Source organism: Equus asinus, chromosome 9 (genome assembly GCF_041296235.1).
Source record: "Equus asinus isolate D_3611 breed Donkey chromosome 9, EquAss-T2T_v2, whole genome shotgun sequence".
Classification (NCBI taxonomy): Eukaryota; Metazoa; Chordata; class Mammalia; order Perissodactyla; family Equidae; genus Equus; species Equus asinus.
This window is the reverse complement of record NC_091798.1, coordinates 81213903-81232073: the sequence shown is the minus strand read 5'-3', so window position 1 is coordinate 81232073 and position 18171 is coordinate 81213903. Positions and strand designations below refer to the sequence as shown.

Here is an 18171-nt window from a genome sequence, read left to right as displayed (position 1 = left end):
AAAATGTTATTGCTATAGGAAATGTATGTCACGTTGGATTATCACTTGGCACTATCAAGCCAGAACAGTATGAGCTTTAAACTTGATTTAAAGAAATCTAATTAGTATCAACTGAAAAAGAAGATTCCTAAAAATATTTCTTTCTTACTTTCCCTAATATAAAAGGTGATCTATGAGAAAATTGTTAATCTATAATCACTTTTGCTATTCAAAATCAAATTTGACACTTTCAAAACGTATTATTCTTAGTAATAGACAAATTTTCTTAAAACAAATTTAAAAATATAGAGGGGGAAAATGAAATGAATAGAAAATATTATTCCTGGTGAAAAGCAGCTGTGAGGGCATCAGTGAACGAAAATATTATAAGATTGTAAGGCATTTGTAACTGTAGTCAGTAGAGTTCTGCAGACAAATTTAGTGATGCTTTATTTAGTCAATGAATAATAATTTACTGAGCAACTACTATATGCCAGGTACTATGTTAATGAAAAAAATGCAATTCTCTGTGAAGACTCTGCAAGAACTGTGAATAAAACTCTGTGATTGCCCTTACCCACTTTATGATCTAATCTTCAGGCAAATACAAAAAGATGACCTTTAGTTTTCATTAAAATTCAATAGGAGTGTGTGTGTATATATATATACTTATATATGGACATACATACATATCTGCACACACATTCATATACCCACATTCATACATACACATGTATGTATTTGCACACACATACATATTTGCACATACACACAAGTAAAAGGATCAGATACAAAACACACAAAGAGCATATTGCTCTTTGGAATCTGACACACCCGAATGTTCCTTGAGCTGTGTTGAGCCTCAATTTCCTCATCTCAGAATGGACTTGACCATACTTCCCTCAGAGGATTTCTGAAAGTATTAAAAGAGACAAGAGATGCAAAGCATTTACCTCAGTGTCTGCCGTATAAGAGAAATAAGAGAGCTATAATTACTATTCTTATTTTGTTTTGTTCTGTTTTAGGAAGCTTCTTGGAGGCAGCAGCGTATCAGCAGACATTGAGAGATGAGAATATAAAGGAGTACAATTAGAAAAAGGAAGTAATACAAAAAATAGTATTTTACAAGTAGAAAAGGAGAAAGTCATTCGAGAATAGTTATGAATTTCTATCACCACCAAATAGTATATGGCAATTTACTATTCTGTCTGATATAAAAGAAAATTAGAGGAACAAAAAAGATGATATGTTTTTTAAAAAAATAACAAATTAGTGTTTACACTGAAATAAAGATGTCAGCTTAGACCTACTTTAAATTAGAGAAATTAAAGTATAATTAATGAGGAAGATATATTATTTATGCGGGAAAGTCTACAAAAGATAAGAAAAAATAGAAATCTAAGGCAGTATCCATAATTTCAAATTTAAAAACATATTTCTGTGATTGAAAATATTAAAAGTATTTTGGTTTTAAGCAGATCATAGAAGTAATTTAGCCAACCACACACTTACTCTCTCTTTTTCTCTTTCTCTCTCTCTTTTTTCAACTAAAAGTTCACATTCTGCTCACCTATCTTTCTTCTTTTGAAGTGGTTTTTCTCTAACATAAATCTTATCCTTTGGGGTGATTTCCTTCAGCTAATAAGAAAGATGAGAATTTATATTTATATTGGGAGTCTTTGTGGCATAGAATTTCATCTATACATTATCTTAAGGATGTGAGTTTGGGCAGGGGTCACTCTGGAAAATTTGTATGAAAGTATTTCACAGAGCAAGCTTTGAAGGATTATAAATGCTTTGGGCATGACATCTGGGGTGGTATTTTGAGAACAGCAGACTTCTGTAAAACACACACACACACACATATTTGTAGCTATCTACTATGGCATAGACAAAATTAGATAGGAGCTATTTTATACATATATAGTAACAGAAAAATAGGAATTGATAGAAAAGTAGATGATAGATTAGAGATAGAGATAGAAATGAAAGTCCATTTTGCACAAGCTCCTCATTCATGAGTCCTGGCTACTTAGGGTCTCCTGTGGGTTTGCATAGATGAATATCATTTCCTCTCTCTTATAGATCATTTGCCTTCTACTTATTGAGTCAAAGAGAGCTAATGACTTAATATTGAGTTTTATTATGGGCACTTTATGAGAGTAGACTTATACTGGCTTTCATCCTTGAATTATGCCCCTCCCTATAGCTCTCCATGTTGAATTTGTGTCCTTTTCATTTTTGCTGAGGAAGATTGGCCCTGAGCTAACATCTGTGCCCATCTTCCTCTACTTTATATGTGGGATGCCACCACAGCATGGCTTGATGGGTGATGTGTAGGTCTGTGCCCAAGATGCGAACTCATGAATCCTAGGCTGCCAAGCCAAAGCATGTGAACTTAACCACTATGCAACCAGGCCAGCCTCAGAATTCTTGCCTTTTTAACAGTATCATCTCAAATGCCAGCCCTGCCATGAAGTCTTTCCTGATGCTTCAGACATTTTAGATCCCTGTGAATTCCCACAGCATTTTGTTTGTACTTCTTGAATGATGCGATTTGTCACATCTTTTGGGGGAGTCCGGGGAAGATTTTTCCCTTCCTCCTAGAAACTGAACAAAAATGTAACACATAGTAGGATCTTGATAAACATTTGTTGAGCTGCATTGAATTGAACTGAATTTGTAGACAACTTGCAAGCTAATTGGTTTAACAAATTTTATAAAAGCCTATCTATCTGCTTTATTAATTAGTAGTTATGTATTGTCTTCTTAATTCTAGATATAAATAAACTCATTCCTTCATGTATTAGAATTACTAATTTTTCACGAGTGTTTCTGAGTATAGACATGTCATTCCTCAAAAACATTGTGGTAAAACTTTCATGCTAACAAGCATCTAGCACCATTTAGCTGCACTCTATGCAACTGTCATATTTTGAATGGTTTAATGATAGGAAAGAACACATCTTTCATGTATTTTTTGTCAGTCTGTTTATCAGTATTCCTATTTGATTTGAGGTAGAAACACTAAACAGTCTGTACATCGGTGTATAGGCAATGTAAATGTTACTATCATCGTGACCCAATAAAGTGCAATATTTTAAAACATAACAGCAACACAGTGAAGAGTTGAAACAGTTTCATTGATTTTTATTTCTAGCTCTTAATACATCACTGGTCTTCTTCCTTACATGAGTCAATTTCCTTTACTACTCTGACTGCTTATTTGGGAGAAATGTTTTCTATCACTGTTCTGCTACCATCACTAATAATTAAAATATATGTGAGTATCCTGATGCTTAGCTATAATGATGCCTCCGGAGTCAATGTCAATGGAACTACCTTTTGTGGGAAACTGCCTTATACTTTTGTTTTCCAAAAGTCATTTTTGGTACCCTCCTTTGATTAAGAGTCCACACTTCACTCAAACAGAAGTCTATACTGAAATTCTAGTCCATTACATAATTTTCAGAAGCTGGAAGAAAGGCATTTGCATCATTTCTGTTCCCAGATCTGTTCAATATATACTTCCAGTCTGTCATGCCTGAAATTAATTTTTTACAATCTGGATCTTTACTATATGCTAAAAATTCAGTACAAAAAAGGACCTCCTTCTGCAGAGAATATGTAAGCCAGAACATCATGTTCCATCTTTATAATGAAACACATAGTTCCTATCAAAAGGCAAATTTTTTTGTTTCAAAATGTTTGAAGAGAATAATGCTTTAAAAGATTTCAAATAGTTACTTTTATGAAAGTGAAAAAATTCCTATCTCGAATGTATTTTAGCCTGGATCATATAATTTGTGTGTAGACTGAACAATTTTTATTTGTTTCAAGCTATTTCCCCCTCTATATTTCATGCTTCTGAGGGTAGAAAACAAAAGCAAATAACCCTAAAAATAGTTTTTCTCAGAACACTCACATTCAATTGCATGACTGTTAAAAATGCATACCAATTGTTAATATCCATCAAGTTTTACGTAAATGATAATAAGCCATTTTGACTCTTTAGTCAAAAAGCTTATCACACTCACAGTTTAAAATATTGTGATTTTCAAAGTATAAAATCACTTCTCTTGATTCCTTCAAAGAAGCAGAGTAGCCCTAAAAAATAAATTTCAAATGTCAGAAAAGGAAAATATGATACCATTATAAACAGACAAGCACAAACCCTTTGTATGATCTTGGGAAAATTACTTGCCTCTGAAAGTACATTTCCCCTTCTGTTAAAAGGGGAAATGCACAGGTGAGGATTTAGTGAAATAATGCTTAGAATGGCCGTAACCCTGGATTAGATTCTTCACCTTCTCTTATTCTTCCTTTCTCCTCCTTATCTGCCTCTCGTCCTCCCCTCCACCTCCTCTCCTCCTCCTTTTTCTCTTCTTCCTCTCACTTCTCTTTCTCCTTTTCTTCATTCTTCTTTACTTTCAAAAGCAGAAATTTTTGAGGCTTCAGAAATATACAGAATTTGACTTGGATCCAGGATTCCAACAGACATTATCAACACCAAAACCATTCTTCTTCCTAACGTATTAATTTACTCCAGAAGTTCTATTGATTTTTTGCATAGCGAATTTGTCATAGACTGACTATAAGAACAATAAAACTTTATGTTGTTTTTTTTTGACAAATACTATATTTCTAAAAATGTTTGCCTCATGCTTTTGGGTGCTATATTGTTTGTTGCGTGGATGTTTGTTAATGTTTAGCCTTTATGATTTTTCAACTCTAAATAACAAATAATAGACTTATTTAGTTCATGTAGCACTTTTTGAATTAACTTCTAATTTGTTTGATAATAATAGTAACACTCATATGATGGCTTTATATGAAGTTTATTAATAAATACTTGTCATTTGATTTTTTTTAAAAGATTTTATTGTTTTCCTTTTTCTCCCCAAAGCCCCCAGTACATAGTTGTATATTCTTCGTTGTGGGTCCTTCTAGTTGTGGCATGTGGGACGCTACCTCAGCGTGGTTTGATGAGCAGTGCCATGTCTGCACCCAGGATTCGAACCAACAAAGCACTGGGCCGCCTGCAGCGGAGCGAGTGAACTTAACCACTCGGCCACAGGGCCAGCCCCCTTGTCATTTGATTTTTAACTTTCTGGATACTTCTTTTTCTGTGTTTATATCTTACGTACAGCTAGCAACTTTTTCAAGTTCAATTTGATATTTTTCATTTATTATTATTACTTTATTTCCATTCATCTTTGCTCTTTGTCATCTACTGCATATTTTCATTAGTTAGGCTTAACTGATTCTTCCTTTTCTACCATAGATTTGTTGTTTACATTATTCTGACTAATCTAAGATATTGTGCAAATATTTTTATTCCACAACTATGTATGTTGGTCTAAACCTTTATGGAGTATGAAGAATACTGTGCTTTTGCATTGTATTTTTGCACACCTCTCCCTGTTCTCTTTTAATTTTTCACCAATTTTATCTATAAATTTGAAATTATTTTTTTCTTTTTATATTTTGATTACTGTTACCATCCCCACTAGTTGTTGGAAGTAAGTCTTCTTGGATTGCTTAACCAGTCAAAATCCACCTGTCTGATAGAGCTAACATCACAAACTGATCGTGAAGGGGTGCTATCTAAGTCATTTGACTTCATGTGATTGAAAATTCAATTCATGGTGGTGTAAGTACACAAAAAGCTTATTTTTGTCACATCATCATATTCTGCAGGTAAGAACTCCAGGCCTCTTATAGTACCTTTTCTGTGACATTAAAGACTTGATCTCCTTAGGCTTTTCGCTCAGCTGAGTTTAGCACGATCTTTTGCCATTGGGTCTGTCGTTCCATGCTAGTAAGAGGGCTAGGCACCCCCAGGATTGTATCTGAGTTCTGGGGAAGAAGAATAGTAAAAGGCATGTGCCTTCTAAATCTTTTCCTTTAAAAAACTTTCTCCAAAGCCTCACCTGGAAAATTCCACTTATATTTTATTGTGCCGGAACCTTGTCAGAGGTTTTTATCCACAAGAGAGGCTTGGGAATGTTGTATTTTATCTGGGAACATTGTTGCCCCATATAAAAATCAGGATTCTATTATAATCCTAGGGATGCAGAAAATAGATGTTGTACAGGCAAGTGGCATAGTTGGCCAATGGGGTTAACTCCCATTCAGTATCACATGATTCTTCCTTCCTCCTACCCACCCCAGCCACTGTTGATTGGTTGTGTGGGGGACCTCTAACTTTGGATCAAACAGATTTTCTTGTGTGTCAAGTGGGAATTATGATTCAAAGAGAATCGTTACTCTGTGTTGGGTGCTAGAGTTAACTACCGAGGGTGGGACACTCATTGTCTACCATATGCATATTGAAATCGGGACAGTCTGGAGAGAGAAAAGAGAAGAAAACTAAAATTACTCTGTAGAAAGTTTCAGAGCTGAAATACCATGTGGCCTCAGTAAGACAAAGAGCAATTCCTCCCTCTGTTCCTTCAACACATTACCCTTTTTGTTTCAGCTGGTTTGATAGCATTTCTGTTTCTCAATTCAGCTATACAGAAGAATATAGCATCCTCCTCTCTTGGGATTTTTGTTTTATTTTAGCACTTCTGTTTAGCTACGATTTAAACTCTATGGGAGCAAGTATCCATATGTCTGTTCAACATTGTATTTTCTCTGCCTAGGATGGCATGTTATCAATAAATATTTGTTTAATGAATGAGGTTTTATTTTAAACTAAGCATTCCCTAGTTTTTTTTTATTATTATTTCTTACTTTTGATTTTTTTGTTGTTGTTGGTTTCCCTAGTTATTTTCTAGGGCAGCATTCTGTTTTAAGAGTACCTTTGTTGAATGATTTCTGGACAATGCTCTTAATGGTTCTGTAGGAATACTTTATGTTCGTGTCATCAATTACTTGAGAGTGTACTTAAATGAGAAAATCTTTCTTTTGTCTCTACATAGGTTAGTATTTGAGGAGACATCTGCATATATCTTGCCATATTTGTAAACCAACTGTGAAATAATACAAGGAAAAAGATAGAGTGGCAACCAAAATATCATTTTCATAGAAGGTCTTCGTGGAAGAATTGGGTTATACCTGTATTCTATTGTGCTTCCTAATGCTAACCCTCAGAATTAGGCATACTTTCTCACCCAGCAGTTCTGGAACAAGAAGAAAAGCATGAATTAAACTATATTGACCTTATTAGTTAAAGTTCAAAGAAATTAAAGTAAAGAAACTCAGTTGGAAGGACTCTCCCAACAAAAGGTTAATTTTGGCATTATGCATTCAGCATATGGTAGGGCCTGTAATCCATCTATGCATAATTCCTCCTCTCTCAAAGAGTTCCATTTGAGCCATCATTAGAGTCTTCCATATGTTTATAAATTTACCTTGGTGGCATCCCCATTGTGAGGCTTTTTACAAAGTTCTTTCTTTCCAGCACAGTATATTCAGAGCATCTGAATTCCCATTTTCCCTTTGGTCCCATATTTCTGCATTGCAGCAATGAATTGAGTGACTTTCCCATCACAAAGACCACACTCTTTTGGAGCAGACATTTCCAGGTCTCTGGCACTGTGACTATTGCCACTGCCCCTCATGAAATTGCCTAGGCATAAGAAATGCACTTAGGAAGGAAGTTTTCCTCTTCATGCGTAACTAACCAATCTGGAATGAATGTGTAATCATGTAGAAGGTAATTCTTGAACCTTATGCATAAACTACATTAATTTTAGATTACTCTCCCCACCTTTTCTTTCCTGGTACTAAAGGTGAAGTGGATTTGCGTTAGCTGATCAAGCACTGTCTGTCTAGGGATGGAGCTCACAATTTAAATTAAAATCTCAGTAGTCCATAAAACTCATTCGTTTGTCAATTTAAAAACAGTGACATCGTTCTTACCTCATTTCCTTGAAGACCCATACAGCTCTCCCTCCTTGACCCTTCCCCATCCTCCAATCAACTCTTTGTCTCAGTTGCTCCTGCTTTCATGTGATCTGGCAAACGGAAAGAGGCCAGGAGTGTTAGGCAAGGAGAACTCAGAACTACAGAAGAGAAAGAGCTTTCCACCCCCTCCAATCTGCCACCCCGTCACTCCAGCCATACATGAATGACAATTTAGTTTTGCATGGCATTTGTGCATTACTGTTTTGCTTTAAGCATTCTGAGGCTAACGTCTCATTATATTCTGGCATTGATTTTACACCAATTTCAGATTCAATTTAGATTTAGATTTGGTTGTTATGCCTCTCAAGTCTTTTCAAACCTACTCTTTACTTTCTTTGTTCTCTCCAATTTATCTGTTGAAGACACTGGACTACTTCTCTTATAGAATTTCTCACTATTAGATTTTTCTTACTGCATCCTTATGATGTAGGTTCCCCTGTACTTTGCATATTGGAAATTAGATCATGAGGCTTGACCAAATTAAAGTTTGACTTTTTGGCAAGAATTCTCCATAACTAGTGTTGTATCCTTCTGTCACAAGGTATACAATTTCTGGGTATCTCAGTTTGTGACGTTAGTTGCCACCGGTAATCATTGCCCAGATATAATTTCATTAGACATTTTTGAAATGGTGATGTTCTTCCACTATCTTCTATGTCTGTCATTTTCTCTCTTTTTTATCCCAGAAAATTAACGATCTCTTCCACATTTCATGTTTCTCAATTCTATTTCTTCTTTTATGAAGCGATAATCTGAACCACTGATTTTCACTGCTTAATTATTTTCAATGATGATTTGATTTGTTCCTTAACAAGATTTAACCAATTCAGTTTTGTTTCCCAGCTACTCTGCTTTATTTCATTCCTTGCAAAAGAATAGCAGCTGTTTCCAAAATCTATTTTCTTGTTGGTGTTTTATATCAGGGATAGCACAGATATTTTTTTCCCTCACCTTTTTTCTTTCACTCAGTTCTTTAAAACTTTACTAAGTCTAGTTATTATTATTGTTCCTCATCTTTCCTTGTAATTATCTGGCTAATCCTTAGAGACCAAGTCTAAATGTAGGCAGATTTGAGGTACTGTGGCAAATGCTCAGTTTATGGCTCTGTTTGGTACTGGGGAAGTCTTACTAGTGCCATTGATAGAAGAAACATTCCAAGATCCAACTATAAACTCAGAGAATGACTTCGGGTGGGGACAAAGAAAAGATTCTATTTTATTTCCTTGATGCTGAAACTTTTGTTCTCACGGGTGGGCAGAATTATCAGCATGATGTATCATACAGATTTGGGATTGGGGAGCACCCTACCTTGGAGAGATGTTTTCATTCCCCTTCCCAGGCTCTGTACAGTAAGTAAAGGGTGGCTGTACTTAATAGCAGAGCACATCTTCTGTATTTGAAAATGAAGAGTGCGTCAACTGGAGATAAGCATTTCTTAGACCCTCAGAATTGAGTTCAGGGTTTATGCCAATTTTTTTCACCTTTACTGAGGTATACTTGATATACAAAATCCAGCACATGTATAATGTATACAATTCGATGAGTTTCGACATTTGCATACCCATGATACTATACCACAATCAAGGTAATAAACAAATCCATTACCTCCAAAAGTTTACTTGTGTCCATTTCTTTTGTGTTTGTGGTAAGAACACTTAACGTAAGCTCTACTCTCTTAAAAAATTTTGAAGTGCACAGTACTGTATTGTTAACTATAAGCACTCAGGTCAATTTTTGGATTTATTTTCTTCTCCTTCAGTCTGATATTATTGTCCATATTAGGGACTGGAATATTGAGGCTATCCTCGATGTTATAGTTCCTATACTGCACACAGTAGATTGATCCTACTGAGCCAAATTCTGTGAATCTGACCTCTAGTGGCAGTAGTGCCATTCATTCCTCCCTGGTTTGTCCACCCTGACTTCTGGCAGCACACCTCCCCAGAAAAACTGCCTAGGGATCTGATTGCCAGAAAACACCATTCCTGGGTCCTAACCCATTAGGTGAGAGAATGTAGAAATTCCTATAAGACATGGGAATTTGATTTTTCTCTGTCATTTTTTTCTATTTTTTTTTTTTTGAGGAAGATTGGCCCTGAGCTAACATCTGTGCCCATTTTCCTCTACTTTACATGTGGGACACCTGCTATAGCATGGCTTGATGAGCAGTGTACAAGCCTGCACCCAGGATCCGAACTGGTGAACTCCAGGCAGCCAAAGTCAGCAAACTTAACTGCTATGTCACTGGGCCAGCCCCTGTCATTCTTTTAAACAATAGTTGAGAATTATTTTTCTCTTTAGAAAAATGTCATGGATATATTAGAGAGAAATAAGAAAAGAGAGATTTAGTCATATTTGTATCTCCTCAGAAGCCCACTGTATTTATTGATAAAAATCTATTCATTTCTTAATACACACCCATTATAATTATTTTACCTTTACATAAGAATTCAGATGTATCTAATAGCACAATATCACTTTTTGTATTCTATTCCCCATCCTAGTTTGGTAAAAGTCATCCCTTTCTAGTCAACAGCAGAAAATGACTTAGTCCAGCACCAAGGCAGGCTGTTGCTGTGAGAAACCCCAAGAATGGCAGGGGTTTCATGAAGGCAAGACAACTCTTTCTGTGGTAAATTTTACCTCTTTTCTTCAGAGCATGTATCAGAATTATCAACAAAGAGTTAATTGGAAAGAGTGCCTAGAATACAATTCTGAATATCATTCTTATTTTGTATATGATTTAGTTCTCTTATTTCCTACCCAGTAACACTTGAGATTTTCATTTTGATTTTGAAAATAAGGAAAGAAAATGTCAACTAATAAAGTGATCAAAAGCCTGCCTTCAGAATAGGATTATTTAACACCAGGACTAGTATATTTACAATGTAATTGTAGAAATAGAAGTTTTCTTTTCTTTTTCATTCTTTCCTTCCTTCCTTCCATTCTTTCTTTCTTTCTTCCTTTCCTTTGGTAAGAAAGAAGTTTGAGCTCCACATGCTGTTTTCTTTCCTCACTTAGGAGGAAAGTGGGTTAGAATAAAGCATGTGTGAAAACTGTCTTCAGAGCTGCTCTGTGTAATTAATGAGTCATCATCTCCTTTAAGCAGAGAATCGGGTTGTTAAACTTCAGTGACTGTGATTATTAGTCTGAAAACCTCCTATTCTGACTTGCTATTTTCTCATCCTTAAGATCTTGATCTTGGGGCCGGCCCGGTGGCGCATCGGTTAAGTTCGCATGTTCTGCTTCTCGGCGGCCCGGGGTTCGCGGGTTCGGATCCCGGGTGCAGACAAGGCACCGCTTGGCAAGCCATGCTGTGGCAGGCGTCCCACGTATAAAGTAGAGGAAGATGGGCATGAATGTTAGTTCAGGGCCAGGCTTCCTCAGCAAAAAGAGGAGGACTGGCAGTAGCTAGCTCAGGGCTAATCTTCCTCAAAAAAAAAAAATCTTGATCTTTACTAGCGTTCATATCACAAATACTGAATCCAAAGGATTTGACTCTCACCTACAAGACTTTGACACCAGTTTCTTTTAGACCCGTGGGCCTCTAAAGAGTAATAAGAGCATTCTCTTCCAAATGCTACTAACCTCTGCTGGCTGAATTGCTTATTAATGTTTAACCACTCAGTCAAAAAGTGTTGGTAATATTTTTATTTAGTGAAAATGCCACATTGAAATTTATAAGGATGAATTTATTTTTTTCAATGTCAACAACAAATAAGTCAAATTAGGTAAATTCCTTTATGAGTGAAGGAAACATACTATGTCATTTCCAATTTTTTCAAACAATGGTATCTCACTGAGGACTGCATCCAGTCTCATCATGTGTGTTGTTTAGCAGTTTTAGTCACTTTTCAGCCACCTTTTCTTTCCTTTTTTGTGTTTTTTCTTCCTAAATGGTTGGAGTTTTTTTCCTCTTTCTTCTCTCACTCTGTTTACTTCACACACACTCTCAAATGGTCAATTAATAACACCATCTAACTGCCTTTTGCCTATCAGAGCTCCTTAGTTTGATGTATATGAGGCCTTTGGAATCTGCCTCAAACTTTGATTCGGTAGATGGTTCACCTACAGTCGGAGTGACTCTCCTGTACCTTTAATAAGAGAAAAGCACAGGTCCAGGTGGAATTCTGGTTTTACATCTAGCAGGAGCAGAGGTTTAACATATTTAAATGTCAGTTGTGGTATTACTCTTCCAGAAGAGTCTATAAATAAAGACAGATTCAAATAGAAAGTTCAAAAACCAAGCAGTTCAGTCTAGAAGCCTCACATGTCACCACATCTGAGAGAGGATGGTCCAATGGCAGTGTAAAGCCTTAAACAGTTAAACATTGAACTTCAAAGTTCAATAGCCAAGGTGACCTGGGCAAAGGAGTCCAACAGGGAAATCCATGGGTTCAGATCAGGAAGTATTACCATCTTAAGCCTGTGATCTACTACCTTTGTTAATTTATATTTACTCAGAGGGATAGTGAGTTGATGGAGGGTCCTGGATGATTAAAAGACCAGTAGTCAGTGTAAAATTATCTCTTGAATTTGCTTTAACAAGCAACTCTGACATCTTACTATCTTACAACACTAAACATTAATTTCTTGCTTGCGAGTTTGCAAGTTAGCTCACTCCAAATCTTTTCATTCTAGAATCCAGGCTGAAGGAGCAGCCTCTGTCTGGGATATGCTGTTCTCCTAGCAAAGGACAGAAGCAAGAAGCCCAACCAAACCATGCAAGCACATTTAAAGCTTCTGCCCAAAGGGTATATGTCACATCCATTGGCAAAGCAAGTCACTAAGAAGGTGGCTAAGACTGATAATGAGGTATGAAAGTGTCTACATACAGAAAGCCATGGTAAGGGTAAGGGTGAATTATATTCCTAGAGGGGAGAGAGTGGATAACTGGGAACAATAATAACATATACCATAATATACTCAAATATACTGTACCTTCTGATTCTTCCCTACCCCTCATTTGGAATTCATTTTAGGAAGATACTATGTACTCTCAGCCTTGTCCTGGGATATTTTGAATATCTGGTATCTTATGGGCTCAGGTTATATAGGACATCAGGTAATCAGCTATAAGAGAATGAATTACGATTTTCAAGAAATATGCAGTTATTTTTTGTAATTATTTATGGGTATATCTTTACACAGATTACCAGAGCACATCTATACTTTTCAAACTTTCATATACCATATATAAGGCATTTTCTTGTATGCATTCTGACGACTGCTCTGGTGTATGCTTCTTTATTTTCTGATATTAAAGTGTCTTCAAATAAGATTTATCATCCCTATTTCTCTGTATGCAAAGTTGCCAGTGGGTAGACTGGGTGAACATAGCATACATTACCAACATATTGGATTTATATTATATTTCAGGAAAACTCCCAGTGCTTCCAGGTTAAATGAATGCCATACTTTATACATATTTTTATGCAATGATCTATAAAAACATTCTTTACAGATATTAATTTATCATTAATAACACTATGAGCACAGATTTGAGACGATGCTATTATATGATATACTGAGTTTCAAAATAAGTGCCTTTCTTTGAGATTCAGGTGGATCACCAATTTAGGCTTTCAAGAAACTCTAAAGATTCCAAAGAACCTAATAAGATTTCATGGGTATCTATTGAATATTTGACTTTTACTTTCAAGTTTAACCATTCATCCATAAGAAATTAACCAGAAATTGGACTCTCTGAGCTTCTGATACTGTAGTTATGCCTGAGACACGCCACCTCAGGGTGGGTTAGAATAGGGCTCTACAGTCAGCCCAGCTGAGCAAAAAATTTGGGGATAATTGCTGAATACAGGGCTTGCAATGAATCATGGAAAATAAAACCTTTCCTTTACTCTAATTTGCAATTTGATTTCCGTAGATATTTTCCCCTTCCTTATTGTTGCTATGCTGATCTTCTTAGAAGTCATAAAATAATGATGACGTGCACATGAAATGTGAGTAAAGGCACTATCATAACATTTAATTCCCGTATCAGGAAGATGAAATTTGGAGAATTATTTACTTTCCCATTTATGAAGAAGAATCTCAGGATGGAGGATTTTTTAGTCAATTTATGTAATTATCCAGTTGGTGAATTATTCCCCTGGTACTTAATTTGCTAATTTCCTACAGACTGAATAAAATCTATCTATTGTGTTGTTAATTGGACAGCAATACAAAAGGAAGTAAATATTTTGTCTATCCATTTTGCTACAGGATAATTGTGCTAATAAAATTTCATAATAAATCATTGATTGGAATTCTTGGATGAGATAATAGTCCTGTAGAAAGAGAAAATTTTACTTCGCTTGATTTCTCTTTGCTAAATCTGTGTGTCCCATGGCAATTTTGCTACATGTTTGCTATTGCTTGTTTTCAGGATATGTAATAATTTAAAAATTTATAAGCCTCCAAATTTTGCACTAGTCATTAATATTTATTTATTGTATTTTTGGAAAGAGTGAGAAGGCTGAATTTGTGATTAAGTATTGAAAAACTTAGTCAGTAAATATTAATTAAATTTTTATTAATCAAAAAGATAACCAGTTAAATACAGGACCTATTGACTACATGCCAGATATAGAAAAAAGACACTGGAAGACACACCACTTCTACCATCTTCTTACCTCCCACCTCTCATCCCCTTCTGGATGGGAAGTTTACTTTGTCAGCTGAGAGGTCTCTTGGTGAAAGGTGGAGAGGACAACAGAAAGACTAGGAGGAAAGTTCAGTCTTTAGCTAACTGAAAAAAAGAGAAGATAATATCTGAAGAAAAAAGAAAAGCTATACAAGAGGTGAAGAAGTTGGAGAAGCTTGGCAGAAGAGAAAAATAAATAAATGTAAAAATCCAGCATCTAATGGGGCAAGTTAAAGAGATACAAGAGCCAACCTGAAAGGTCTTCCAATGGCCAAACCTGCAACAATTTGAGCGACAAAATAACTAGCATGATTGTATTGGCCTGCTGTGGCTGCTGTAACCAATTACCATAAACTGCGTGTCTTAACAGAAATTTATGGAGTCTAGAAATCCGCAGTTAAGGTGTTGGCAGAGCAGTGCTCTCTCTGAAGGGTCTCAGGGAGGATCCTTCCTTGCCTCGTCCTAGCTTCCAGTGGTTGTCAGCAATCCTTGGCATTTTGACTTGTAAGACACATCATTCCAATCTCTGCCCCTGTCATCATGTTTGCCCTGTGAGTGTGTGAATCTCTGTTCCCAAATTTCCCTCTTTTTATAAAGACACCAGTGCTATTGGATTTAGGACCCACTTTAATCCAGTAAGACCTCCTTTTAACTTGATTAAATCCACAGAGTCCCTATTTCCAAATAAAGTCACATTCATAGAGTCAGGTGGATATGAATCTTTGGGGGCTCTGTTCAACCCACTGCAATGATAGTAAATTATAACCCAAAATATAAAACAAATGTATGTGAATACACACTGATATAAACAAATAATAAAATAACATAATATATAGGGGAGAAAAGACAAAATGTTACTTACAAAAGAATTCCAAATATACATGTAGATGACCCCCTTTAGGAGGTGGAGCTTATTTCCCCAGCCTTCTTCTCTACCACCACACACACACACTTTGAATGTGTACTGGATTTAGTGATTCACAACCAAAGAATAGAGTATGGAAATGGAAAACCTAGTAACTTTACAGCAGGGAAACCAGGCACATATGGCCTAACCAAATGATCAAGTTTAACATCACCAGGATATGTCAAATGATAATATGTACACCACGATATGATATGATGAGGTAGGAAATTCACCTGCGTGTTATCTTCTCCAAAACCCATAATCCCAGACTAAATGTGGGAAAAGTATCAGACAAGTCCACATGGAGGGACATTCTACAAAATACCTGAGTACTCTCAAAACTGTTAAAACGTTAAAAACAAAGAAAGATGGGAAAAAATGGCACAGATCAGAGAAAACTAAGGAAGGAGACACAATGACTAAATGCAAGATGATATCCTGGAATCAATTATGGGACAGAAGAAAAAATTAGTATAGAAAGTGGTGAAATTCAAATGAAGTCTTAAGTTTAGTTAATAATAACGTACCAGTGTTGGCTTCTTAGTTTTCACAAATGTGCCACGGCAATGTAAGAAGTTAACTTTAGGGAAAACTGCATGAGGAGCATAGGGGAATGCTCTGTATTATACTTGTAATATTTCTGAAATCTAAAATTATTCCAAAATAAAAAAGTGTATTTTAAAAGGCACCTGGCATTTTTTTTAAAAGAAGAAAAATATGAACAATTGTTTGATGTGTGAGACCCTGGGGAAAGCATTCGGCAAGCAGAAATACAAAAAATTTTAAAAGTGTTTGGCAATGTGCCATGCTTTTGTTGCCTTCTGAAGACATTAGTTTATTTTTAAAATTATTTTCCTCAGGTTTCTGTTCTTTTTGATATGCTTCTATATTGAGATTGACCTTAAAGTGGAAACAAAAGGCTCAGTTTTTTTAGGCTGTATGCAAAATTTGAAAGAAACCCACAACTTTCATTGTGTACTTATAAGGGTTAAAGAAATGGATTAACAATACTTTGGAATTCTATCTTCCATCTTAAATTCCAATCTCTTCAAATGAAAGATTCTTCCCAGCTTCTCTGTATGTTTCTCCAGAAACCCGTATAATGCTTTACTTAAAAGAAGTATACAAATATCAACTGCTGGACTTCTGGCTATGATGCTTAAAACTCTTACAAAGTGTAGTCTTGATGAGTTCCTTATTTTAGTATAATTAAAATTTCTATTTTTCAGTCATCTGATACCTTTGAGTGATCTTTAATTTTTCTGGTTCTTAGGTATCCTAAACGGTTGGGCTGTGTGAACTTTCTGAGATCAAATCATAGAGAAATCTAGTCAGTACTAATAGCCAAGTTCTCATGAAAAGGTTTGAAGTAGAGCTAGATTTTTTTTAATAAAATGCCCATTACTTCTTGAACTAAATTCCATTTAAGGAAGCTTTGGAATGAATGAAAACTAAAACCTTCCTTTTCAATCTATTTTGCCTAGCCTTGACAAAATTCTCCTACTGCCAAATTTTAAACCTCTGCATATAAACATACTTGTTTATATGTTAGAGACACTTATTTTACCTAAAATACTTAACTATTGAAATAATTTTCCACTACACACTATAACAGTAAATTAGGGAACAAGTCTGGCTTTTAGGAACAGAAGAGAAGAACATGTGAGAATTGTTATTCTTAATACTAGTAGAGAGAAAAGTTGAATATCAGTATACTTATGGCTGAAATTTCTAAGTCTACTTTAATTACAACTCTGTACAAAGGCCTTATGAAGTGTATGCTTAATTTAAAATGGATATTTGCACAGATAGATTGGATAGAAAATGTCTATATAGTTGTATTCATACACCACTTTTTATACGGTTTTGAGACCAAATATTTCTCTTCAAGATAAAAGACACAGACCATCTATAATGATGTGTATGCTTTGCAAGATATTTTGGACAGATAGATCAGTAATAGAAACAATAATCACCTTCAGGAAATTTTAGTCTTGAGTAAGTTAAATTATCGTTACACTTTTGTCATCTACCTTCAGCATTTTAGTCTACCAAGCTACGGTCCATGAAGGAAACATCTAACCAAGTCTATAATTGCCTCTCATAATTAATGGTGATGGAATAACGGAAAATCACGGGATAGAGGGGTAAAGAAATGGGGTGATTTCCCACAAACACAGATCTCTGTGGAGGATAAGACAACCACTGATAGATCCTGGACAGAGGAGATTTGATTGTGGAGAGAGTGGGAGAAGCAGAGGTAGACAGAGAAGAAAATATGACCATCAGGGAAATAAAAGGGTACTGAAGAAACAAAAAAAAAGCAGAAGGAAGTAGAGAGCAAATTGAACTAAGGACCATTCCAAAGGAATCACTATCTTGAGCAATCAGTTTAAAATAACATCAGTACAATTTTAGTTAACCTTTAGTTAAAAGTCATTTCCTACCACAGAACCATTTTTTGCTGGTCCCATGGGTTATCTCCTCAGACAGACTTAATAGAATTTCTGTGTGAAATGTATGTACAACCTGTAGACTAATTTCTAAGGCTAGATTTCAATGAGGATTAAATGTTTGTAGCCATTTTGAGAAGACAGACCCCATATATTTGATTCTTTTTGTTTCTTTTTTTTACCATCATGAATTCCTTAAAATAACTGGTTGCTATGGGTATATTATGGTAGTTTTCAAATCTTCACTGAATCATTTACCACTAGTCTTCTAG

The 18171-nt window shown here is 35.5% G+C and overlaps 1 long non-coding RNA gene across 8 annotated transcripts in view; it reads left to right on the top strand.

Moving 5' to 3' along the window:
• Positions 1-18171, top strand: part of LOC139046208 (uncharacterized) — a 150277-nt gene that overhangs the window by 116288 nt on the left and 15818 nt on the right. For 3 of the 8 annotated variants that reach the window (XR_011505951.1, XR_011505950.1, XR_011505960.1), the window contains one exon: positions 12535-12708. The exons of the other annotated variants lie outside the window; for them this stretch is intronic. This is a non-coding gene — a long non-coding RNA (uncharacterized lncRNA). The remainder of the gene's footprint in view (positions 1-12534; positions 12709-18171) is intronic. 8 annotated transcript variants of the gene reach the window in all.